A 12,007-nucleotide genomic window follows, 5' to 3' on the forward strand; every position below is an offset into this window, starting at 1 on the left:
AGCAACCCAAACTGTATATTATAACCTATTAAATGAAATAATAAATGTATAAGAATGATAAATGTAAAAAACAAGACAAAGAAAGGCTCCAGGATTGGAGATCCTGGAAGATGACCCAGTTCTCATTTCGATTTTGCAGGGGACATTTCTATCCATTACACCTCCTCTCCTTGCTTCGTCTGTGAGTTTGCTTCAAGAGCTTTCGCTTCTCATCCAAGAAGTCCACATCGACTATTGTGTGGCTCTTCCTACACCCTGCTTGGCCTCAGTCCTCCTTCTCTTCCCCACCCAGACTTCCTCCTCTGCAGAAAAAACCATGGCTACCAACCTGGCTTCCATTGAGGGCCCTGCACGCTGCACGAGTCAAAAAGAGGGCTGTGAAAATAACTTCAGAGCCCTCGCATCCTGGACATAAATTGTTCCAACCCCTACCCTCAAAACGATGCTATAAAGCACTGCACACCAGAACAACTAGTAGACACAAGGACAGTTCCCCCACTCCACCCCGAACACCCTCACTCTGCTAAACAAATAATTCCCTCAACTCTGACGAACTATTTATTAAGTATGCATTACTATTACTATTAATCTTCTCATTGTTCCTATCCTCCATCTCCTCCCACTTATGATGGTATGACTCTAACTTTGTTGCTCGTATCCTTATGGTTTATATTGTTTCCTAGTATGATTTGATTGCTTATTTGTACCCTATGACTATCATTTTGTTGAACCTTATGATTCATGATGAATAAATCTTTTCTTTTGTGTACACTGAGAGCTTATGCACGGAAGACAAATTCCTTGTGTGTCCAATCACACTTGGCCAATCAAGAATTCTATTCTACTCTATTCCTTTCATTCTTATTTCTATTCTATTCTATTCTATTTCTTCTTTCCTTATTCCACTCCATTCCACTCCACTCCACTCCATTCCATTCCATTCCATTCCTTTCATTCTTATTTCTATTCTATTCCTTTCATTCTTATTTCTATTCTATTCTATTCCTTTCATTCTTATTTCTATTCTATTCTATTCTATTTCTTCTTTCCTTATTCCACTCCACTCCATTCCATTCCACTCTATTCTATTCCTTTCATTCTTATTTCTATTCTATTCTACTCCTTTCATTCTTATTTCTATTCTATTCCTTTCATTCTTATTTCTATTCTATTCCTTTCATTCTTATTTCTCTTCTCTTCTATTCCTTTCATTCTTATTTCTATTCTATTCTATTCCTTTCATTCTTATTTCTATTCTATTCTATTCTATTCTATTTCTTTCATTCTTATTTCTATTCTATTCCTTTCATTCTTATTTCTCTTCTCTTCTCTTCTATTCCTTTCATTCTTATTTCTATTCTATTCTATTCCTTTCATTCTTATTTCTATTCTATTCCTTTCATTCTTATTTCTATTCTATTCTATTTCTTCTTTCCTTATTCCATTCCACTCCATTCCATTCTATTCTATTCTATTCCTTTCATTCTTATTTCTATTCTATTCTATTCTATTCCTTTCATTCTTATTTCTATTCTATTTCTTCTTTCCTTATTCCATTCCACTTCACTCCATTCCACTCCATTCCATTCCATTCTATTCCGTTTCAAAGGCCGTCTGCTCTCTCCAGATGGGACTGGTTGGGTCTTGAGGTCCTCCAACGATGGACTCAACAGGACAGAAAGCCAGGGCGGCCAGCACCAAAGAGCTAAAAGGCAGAGAAGAGAAGCGGCTTGACTAACAAGCTAGCAGGGCATCAGACGGCCAGGAGATCCGGTCTGCTTTGCAGCCCATTAAAGCCCCTCTCCTTTGGCCAGAGCCTCAGCTATTACGGGCTCAGGCCGAGGGACTTCATTGGCAGCTAAGCTGCCATGGCTGAAATGTTCTTAGACTGTATGTGCTTTGTTGATACAGCAAGCAAACTTCTCCAGAAGACTTAATCCGTAATGGTAGTAAAGCAAGAGAATGCTTAAGCTGGGTGGACGCCAGCCAAGTGCCTGGATGCCAAGCCACTGCGCCGTACAGGAGAGCCTAGCAATTCATCTCCTCGTCTTTCATCAGCAGATCATCTGGCAGGATAAAGCGCCTATTGTCTTCCACCTGGGTTTCTACCACCCTTGCATGGCTTCTGCCGGACAGGTTTGCACGCTAGGATGATGACAACACCAGGCCGTTGGGTTGGAGATGACTGGAAACGAGAGGTTGTATCATCGACACAGTCAAGGGAACAATTCCCCTGCGAGGAGGAAGCTGGAAGGATTTCAAGAGCAGGCGATGCACGGAAAGGCATGGGAACCCTGCACGGGAATTCCCCGTGCCTCGGAGAGCCAGGCTGGAGGTAGACAGAGCCCCCTCTCCCTCAAAGGCTCTGGAATGCCGAGAGTCCTGCCCGTTGCACTTTTGGAAAAGGGCTCTCCTCTCCTGGACAGATTTCGAGAGCAGGAGAGAATCAACTCAGGGATTTGTAAGCTTGCTGCTTTCAAGGTCCAGCCCGGACTAGAGGGAATGCGTGTTGTGAATTTTAAATCATTTTTTATTTTTCTTTCTTCCTGTTCTTTTTTCTTCACTTTGTAAGCCGCCCAGAGTCCTGCGGGATTGGGTGGCCTATAAATTTAATAAATAATAATAATAATAATAATAATAATAAGAATAATAAAAATAAGAATAATAAGGGCCCGACTAGTAACCAATGCCAAATCCGGCGAAACAACTGGCCGCTGTGATACAATTGTATAATAATAATAATAATAATAAGAATAAGTCAGAAATAGAAATCCAATCATTGACAAACACAGTTCGAGTATTCAGCACCGATATTTCAATGCAGTTTGGCATGGAAAAATGCGCCACTGTATCCATAAAAAGGGGCAAAATCACTGCATGTCAGGGAATTGAAATGCCCAATGGCCAATTAATTAAATGCAACGAAAATGAAGCCTACAAATACTTAGGCATTCTGCAGTTGGATAACATCAAGCATGGAGAAGTAAAAACTATTGTCAGGCGAGAGTACACCAACAGAGTTAGGAAAATTTTGAAATCTAAATTGAATGGTGGAAATACAATCAAGGCCATAAATACCTGGGCAATACCAGTTATAAGATACACAGCTGGTATAGTTAACTGGACACAAGCTGATTTGGACCTTTTGGACCGAAAAACCAGGAAACTAATGACAATGCACTACAGTTTACATCCACGTGGTGATACTGATAGATTATATCTGCCCCGAAAATCAGGTGGCAGAGGATTATTACAAGTGAAGCAAACAGTTGAAGAAGAAAAACATGGACTGGCTGATTATTTAAAAGAAAGTCAGGAACATCTATTAATCGAAGTAAAGAACAAAAATCTACTGAAGGCCCAACAGACGAAACAAGAATACAGAAAAGATGTGATAAAATCAAGAATGGAGAGTTGGCAGAACAAAGCACTGCATGGCCAATTTCTGGAAAAAATAAAAGATAAAGTGGACAATGAACAAACTTGGTTATGGTTAACAACAGGTACATTAAAGAAAGAAACAGAGTCACTAATCCTGGCTGCGCAAGAACAAGCTATCCGCACAAATGCCATTAAGGCCAAAATCGAAAAGTCCTCTGATGATGCCAAATGCAGACTTTGCAAAGAAGCTGATGAAACTGTTGATCACATACTCAGCTGCTGTAAAAAAATCACCCAGACTGATTATAAATTGCGGCACAATTCAGTAGCGCAAATGCTCCATTGGAATTTGTGCAAAAATTATAATATTAAAACAGCAACAAACTGGTGGGAACATCAGCCTGAAAAAGTCACCGAAAATCAGATGGTCAAGATCTTGTGGGATTTCCATATACAAACGGACAAAATACTGGCGCATAATACACCAGACATCACACTGGTTGAGAAAAACAAGGTTACAATCATAGACATCGCAATACCAGGTGATAGCAGGGTCGCTGAGAAGGAACATGAAAAGATCGCGAAATACCAGGACTTAAAAATTGAAATTCAACGACTATGGCACAAACCAGCAGTGGTAATTCCAGTGGTAATTGGCACACTGGGTGTTATTCCCAAAGCACTGGAATTACATTTAAAACAGTTAAAAATTGACAAAATCACCATCAATCAAATGCAAAAAGCCGCAGTGCTTGGATCTGCACGCATATTACGAAAATACGTTACGAGGTCCTAGGCCCCTGGGTGGGGCCCGACTAGTAACCAATGCCAAATCCAGCGAAACAACTGGCTGCTGTGATACAATTGTATAATAATAATAATAACTTGCTCTGGTTCCCTTAGCCTCAATCTCTTTTGGGAAGAGAGGGTTTTCCTCAACGTGCAAAGTTCTCACATGTAAATTAATGGCTGTGGGGAGGGGGGGCAGGAAAACCTTCCTGGGGCACAATGACCCCCCCTCCTCCTCCAAACAGGCCTAATTAGAGGATTAAACTAATTAGACCTAGAATTTGTTTGTTTGCTTTTTTAGGAAATCTACATTGCCGCCTCCTCGCCCCTAAGCGACTCAAGGCAGCTGACACGCATCTAAAAAGCACCCCGTAAAAATGAAAAATAATAATAGAAAGTAATAATGAATCGGTAACATTAATTTCCTCCCCCCCCCCCGCTTCAAGGGCCCCCCTGGATGGCTGGGAGGGTTTCGCGTGAATGTGAGACACCTGTTCTTCCTCAAGGAAGCAGGTTGTGTAAACACAGGGAGAGCCTTCCACCCACCTGCCCTCCCCACTCCCTGCTTTCCCACCCAGGAAACTACAACTCCCAGGGCTGCGCAGAGGATGCTGGGAGGTGTAGTCCCGGCTCCTTCGGCTACTCGCATGGAGAGTAGTCTCCTTTTGACCTTGGTTTTGGCCTTCCGTAAAGACCAGCTATCCTCTGCAGCCGGTGCGGCTGGAAGAGAGAGTGGTGGGTCCTTGTTCCACGGGTGAATTGCCGGCACCCGGAAGAACAGCTGCTTTTTCAGTTTGTGCTGGTGAGACGGGCCTCGTTGGAAACAAAAGCTGGTTGGAGTTGAGCAAATGGAGACCGTAATCTTCTCAGGAATGAGGAAACAGTCCCAACTCCCCTGGATCTGCCTCGATCAAAACCTGACACTTCCCCAAAGCAGAATGAGGGATTCTGTGGGTTGAAGTCAGGGGTGGGATCCAAATAATTTAACAACCGGTTCTCTGCCCTAATGATCAGCTGGGTAGGCGTGGCTCGGTGGTCATGTGACTGGGTGGGCATGGCCAACTCAATGTCACTCAGATTGATGGACGCTTCGCCTTAGCTGTTACAATGTCATAAGGGTTAACCGGAGAGGCAGTTTCTGTAAACAGGGGAATAAAGATTAGGTTAGAAACAACACCAGAATATTTCCTTCCTGCCTTCCTTACAGGATTAGCCCTGTAAAGCGGGGAAAAACAAAAGGAGATTTCTTCCAACAACCGGTTCTCCGAACTGCTTAGAAAGTTAACAACCGGTTCTCACGAACTGGGTGCGAACTGGCTGAATCCCACCACTGATTGAAGTCCACAGTTGCCAAGGTCGGATATTCCTGTTCTGGAAGCTCCACCGGGACCGAAAAGTGGTCTCAGCAGGCCAGATACAAGGAAGCCAAGTGGAAATCTAATTGGGAAAGGAAAGGAAGACCAGGTCGAAACACAGAGGTGGCTAATCTACCAGATGTTCCCATTAAGATCTCAAGATCTTCCTGGATCGGGATGCTCTGTGCTCAGTCACCCATGCCCTCGTCCTTTCTCGCCTGGACTACTGTAACGCTCTCTACATGGGGCTGCCCTTGAAGAGCTCCCGGAGGCTTCAACTGGTCCAGAATGCAGCTGCGCGGGTTATCATGGGGGGCACCTAGGTGCTCCCATGTTACACCCCTTTTAGGCAGCCTGCACTGGTTGCCGGTTGTCTTCCGGGTGCGATTCAAGGTACTAATTATGACCTTTAAAGCGCTCCATGGCTTAGGCCCAGGGTACCTGCGAGACCACCTCCTGCCACCGGTAGCCTCCCACCATCTAGTGCGATCCCACAGAGTTGGCCTCCTCAGGGTGCCGTCGGCCAGACAGTGTCGGCTAGCGACCCCCCAGGGGGAGAGCCTTCTCTGTGGGAGCGCCTTCCCTCTGGAATGAGCTGCCCCGGAGCTTCGTATAATCCCCGACCTCCGGTCCTTCCGACGCGCCCTAAAAAGTTGGCTTTTCCAGCAAGCCAGCCTGGCCTGAACAAAACAAAATAAATTATTGATCATTGTTAATTTTAATTGAATTTTCTTAAAAATGTCATTGTTAATTCTAATTGGGCTTGTTTGGGATATTCTATTTAATTTCTTTTTAACTTTTGTATTATGTGTTTCTTTTAATGTTGTACGCTGCCCTGAGTCCCTGGGAGAAGGGTGGCATATAAATCCAATAAACCAAACCAAGATGGTATGGCGTCCTCCTCTGATATAATGAGCTGCCCAAGGAGGCCCCCTTTGCTTTGGCTGCCCATGGGTGACACTCCAAAAGAGAGGGACTTTCTCGGCAGATGTTGCGGTGGGAAACCATCTCCACACCTAGAGAAACTTCCCTGGTGCCTCCTTGCCCTTTGGACCAAGTGAGATGGTGTTGAGTGGGGAGGAATTGTTTACAAAGACAATGCCCACTTCCTGATGGTTTTATGCTCCTTTTGGTAAAGTTGTGGCCCTATGGATTATTGTTTTACGCAGAATTTACAAGGACAAAACAATGAAAAAAGAGTGTCGTTAACCTTCTAATTGGTTTGATCAACTGCAATACATTGTAAAGTACTAATTAAAGCAGACATGAGGCCTCACAGCTGATGGAAGATAAATTACTTTATGTGGAAGAGACCAGATGGATTTTTTTTTTTTAAATGAAAGCCTCACGCTTAAAGCGTAAATATTATTTTCAGCATCAGGGCTTCCCTTCTTTCAGTATAGATGCTTTCCCCACCACCACCACCACCACCAAACGCCACCTTGATAGGAAGTTGTTGGTGCCATTCATCGATGCCAATCCGTGGTGGGTTAGCAATAGCAATAGCAGTTAGACTTATATACCGCTTCATAGGGCTTTCAGCCCTCTCTAAGCGGTTTACAGAGTCAGCATATCGCCCCCAACAATCCGGGTCCTCATTTTTATCCACCTCGGAAGGATGGAAGGCTGAGTCAACCCTGAGCCGGTGAGATTTGAACAGCCGAACTGCAGAACTGCAGTCAATAGCAATAGCAATAGCAATAGCAGTAGACTTATATACCGCTTCATAGGCCTTTCAGGCCTCTCTAAGCGGTTTACAGAGAGTCAGCATATTGCCCCCAACAATCTGGGTCCTCATTTTACCCACCTCGGAAGGATGGAAGGCTGAGTCAACCCTGAGCCGGTGAGATTTGAACCGCTGACCTGCTGATCTAGCAGTAGCCTGCAGTGCAGCACTCTAACCACTGCACCACCTTGGCCCTTTGTTCCAGATCCCGTTGCAACTGGTACAGTGCAATGGGGCTGGGCATCCACCCCATGAATGCATACAGCGCACGCATCCACCTTTACCTCTTGTGACGCTCCAGGACGCCTCTGCGACACTCCGGCTGCTTGGCGGAGCGTTGCACAGGCACCATACGCTCCGTGCGTGTGCTCGGGAGTGCCGAAGAGCTCAAATACAGGTAAGGAGTTTTAAAGATTGGGTGAAAGGAACGCAGGAGCCATGGATCATGAGAGTAATGATGTTTATTAGTACCAGATGACAAGATGACAAGCGACTCAGAAATCCGTTACAACTGTCCGGTATTTATACCCTCAGGTCACCAACTGTCATTAGAACCTCCAATCATAGGCTGTGCTTCGCCCGACCAATTAGAACGCAGCACAGGCTGTTGCTGGGCTATAACACTCCTTCCCCCCAGTTATTTACATACGTGTCAATTAGCGTGTTATTTGTTTGCATTTTTTATCTATTTATTTATTGCATTTACAATTTAATTGCATTTTCTTGTGTCATGTTCAACATTTACAATTGGGCGGAGCACCATACCGGAACGGTACTCGGTGCTCCCGGCGGGCACTGGTACATCCATACTGTGGAGTACCGCCTGCAACCCACCACTAATGACAATTCTCAGCAGAACAGTTGGCAATCAACATGCTCTTTCTTTTTTGAGCAAAAAGGAGACTTGGATTATAAGGAACTGTCACGGGCAGATCAGGAATAAGTGGAAGACTGGCCATAAATCTTTTTTTTCCCCAGTGCTGCTGTAACTGCAGACAGTTGCTGCACGAATGGTTCAAGGATTACCAGTTCGAGCATGCAACCTGGATTTTCATTGCAGACTTCATCTTTTTAAGGTCGGTGGGAGCTGTTTTTCAACCTTGGGCAGAGGAGATGTGGCAGGTTGAGCCACGCCAGCCTTCCTGGGGTGACCTGGGCTTCGGCCTCGGCCTCACCTTACCCTGAAAGTTCTCCCAACCTCCTGACGGGGGCTCAGAAGAGGAAAAACTCTCCTCGAGATGTAGTGTTTGATTCTCTCCCTACTCATTGCTAGGCTAAGCTCCCTTTCCCTGTTTGCAGGGCAGGGCGCTTGCCCCACCCACCCTTTTCAAATTCACCTCCTTGGTTCACTTCAGGCAAAATTCTGATATGAAGCAACAGGGAAGATTCCTTTGTGGAGCCTCATCTCCTGAACTGCAGGAGGAATCTCCAGCAATCATGTTGTCCACGGGGTGAATTCATCCCAGGAAATCTCATCCTTGGTCATCTTGAAGTTTTCAAGGATGGAAACCTTCCTTGAAAGTCAGGGGGTAATCTACTTAAGAATACATATTATCCCCGGCAGCAAGAACGGTCTTTGCCCAAAATGGGGGAAAACAGGGAAATTCAACAAGAAGAGGAAGTAGTTAGGAAAATTCTGATTTGTGTTGAAGTGGATAAATTGAGGTGGGAATTGAAGAACAAAGGCAAATCAGAAGATTATAAGATCTGGGATAAATTTTTATCGATGGTTGGGACAAGAAAAGGGAAAGACCCCGCCCACATAACACCGATCCTCCGTGAGCTGCACTGGCTACCTGTCGATCTCCGGGTGCACTTCAAGGTCCTACTCACCACCTATAAAGCGCTCCATGGTAGTGGATCTGGCTATTTGAGAGACCGCCTTCTGCCAATTACCTCCCTGCGTCCCATCAGATCACATAGAGTTGGCCTCCTCCGTATTCCATCCGCCAGTCAGTGCCGACTGGCGACAACTCGGAGGAGAGCCTTCTCTGTTGCGGCTCCGACACTATGGAACAATCTCCCCGTGGAGATTCGTACCCTCACCACCGTCCAGGCCTTCTGCACAGCCCTCAAGAACTGGCTAACCCGTCAGGCCTGGGGATAAGTCTACTTTCGCCCCTCCCGAATGCTGAGTGAATGTTGAGTTTTACTGTTTAATTTACTTTTGTTCACATTTCTTTTTGTATTGTCCTACACTCCCTTTCCTTTTTGATTGTAAGCCGCCCTGAGTCCCCTCAGGGAAAAGGGCGGCCTATAAATGTCCAATAAATACAAAAATACAAAATATAAAATACAAAATAAGCAATGACTAAGATTTATAGAATGGAGATTAGAATTATGTAGGAAATCATAACAGTGAAAATGTATGAAGTCAAGAGCAAAATCAACATGGATGGAAATACGATATTCTTATATTTGTAAATACTGAATAGACCAATTGTAAGTAAACATGGAGGCTACAATATTTATATTCTAGCATGTATGGCGAAGACGCTGGACGGTTAAACTGTGTCCAATGTTTTAATATGTGTTTAATTAAAAAAAACTTTAAAAAGAAACCTTCCTTAAAAGTCTTAGGGATGGGAGATCAAGGCAGACAGGGGAAAGTGAGATCACTCTGGGCCAACGTTGCAAGGGAAATTAAAGACAGTTGCAATGCCCTCAAGGAGCTTCAACTGGTCTGGTGTCTCCTTTTCTCTTTCTATTTTCTGAACACAAGGTCACATCAGCAGTGGAGGATGCGGGTCTCTGCTCATCCTCCTTCCCATTTCCCACAAGAGAAAATATCTCTGCGCCAACACTTATCCTTCGAAGTACCCAATCGCGCAAATGTTCGGAGTAGAGTCGGCACCTTTTTCTGACGCTTCCACCAAGTTCGACTCTGGTGTTTGGCTCAAGGATCCCCAGACTGGGAAGTCTGGACTTCCAGATTGTAGATGTGGGAACACTCCCAGCGTTGAGTTGGAGTTTGGAGTTGGAGTTTATTCAATTTGTAGGCCGCCCTATTCCCCGAAGGGACTCAGGGTGGCTGAACAAAAGCCAAGGGAGGGGAAATTACAAAAAGTAAGACAAACAATCAGACAATACGAACAATTTAAAAGCACAACAGACACAGCAAATTCGAGTAGGGTGGGGGGACTCAATCCCAGGCTTGCTGGGACAGCCAGGTCTTCACGGCCGTCCGGAAGGCCCGAAGGGTGGAGAGGGTCCGAATCTCCACGGGGAGCTCGTTCCAAAGGGCCGGGGCAGCCACAGAGAAGGCCCTCCTCCGAGTAGTCGCCAGCTGACATTGGCCGGCAGATGGAATACGGAGGAGGCCTAATCTGTGGGATCGAATGGGTCTGTGGGAGGTAATCGGCCGAAGGCGGTCTCTCAAGTGGGAGATTTGAAGATTTGAGATGTCTCTTCCGCTGCTTCGAAGCCTTCCAGCCTTGAGAACTTTTCACAGGCAGCGGAGGGGATTAAAAACAAGAATGACGTATCCGTTGGGTGTCTGCAGGAAAAACGAGAAAGAGGAAGGAGGAAATTACCATAGGTATGTTTGTAAAAAAAAACATAATAAAGGTGGGATGAAAAAAAAAATCTAGCTCAAATATGTGATTTGGCAATCGGGGAATCGAGACTAATCCAAGACAAATAATGCAACGCATACTCACTCGGTCAGTTAATTGGATACAGAGATAATAAGGGTTGCATGCCTTATCCCCATGATGGTGAATCTATGGTGCGTGCACCACAGGTGGCATGGAGAGCCCTCTGTGCGGGCATGCGAGCCATCACCACAGCTCAGCTCCAGGGTGCATGTATGCGTGCCTTCCGCTGGCCAGCTGATTTTCGGGTCTCTGCCATGTATGTGGGGGAAGGCACATGTACGAGACACACACACATGAGGGGGAGACAGGGGGTGTCATGTGAACATGCACAGGGCTGGGGGAGCGCTGGGGGGGGGGCACGGTGCACCCCTGGGCCATTTTTGGTCCCAGGAGGTTGCCCGGAGGCCTAGTAAGCCCAAAATGGGGCACCAGGGGTGGGGGTGACACATGGGTGTGGGGCATGGGGGGCGGGGAGGGAGTGCGTGCATGGGTAGGGGGTGGGATGGGTAAGAGAGCCAAGGTGGCGCAGTGGTTAGAGTGCAGTACTGCAGGCCACTTCAGCTGACTGCAGTTCGGCGGTTCAAATCTCACCGGCTCAAGGTTGACTCAGCCTTCCATCCTTCCGAGGTGGGTAAAATGAGGACCCAGATTGTTGTTGGGGGCGATATGCTGACTCTGTAAACCGCTTAGAGAGGGCTGAAAGCCCTATGAAGCGGTATATAAGTCTAACTGCTATTGCTATTGCTGCTCTTCTTCTTCTTCTTCTTCTTCTTCTTCTTTTTCTTCCTCCTCCTCCTCCTCCTCCTCCTCCTTCTCCTCTTCTTCTTCTTCTTGGTGCAGAAGGTGGTGCAGTGGTTAGGGTGCAGCACTGCAGGCCACTTCAGCTGACTGCTAGTTCTGCAGTTGGGCTGTTCAAATCTCACCGGCTCAGGGTTGACTCAGCCTTCCATCCTTCCGAGGTGGGTAAAATGAGGACCCGGATTGTTGTTGGGGGCGATATGCTGACTCTGTAAACAGCTTAGAGATGACTGAAAGCCCTATGAAGCGGTATATAAGTCTAACTGCTATTGCTATTGCTATCATGCATGCATTTGCATTATTGACAACAAAAATCTTAGCCACCACCACCACCCTACCCTAAAACCTTCCTTCCTTCATGA

The sequence above is a fragment of the Thamnophis elegans genome, chromosome 12, assembly GCF_009769535.1.
Source record: "Thamnophis elegans isolate rThaEle1 chromosome 12, rThaEle1.pri, whole genome shotgun sequence".
Classification (NCBI taxonomy): domain Eukaryota; kingdom Metazoa; phylum Chordata; class Lepidosauria; order Squamata; family Colubridae; genus Thamnophis; species Thamnophis elegans.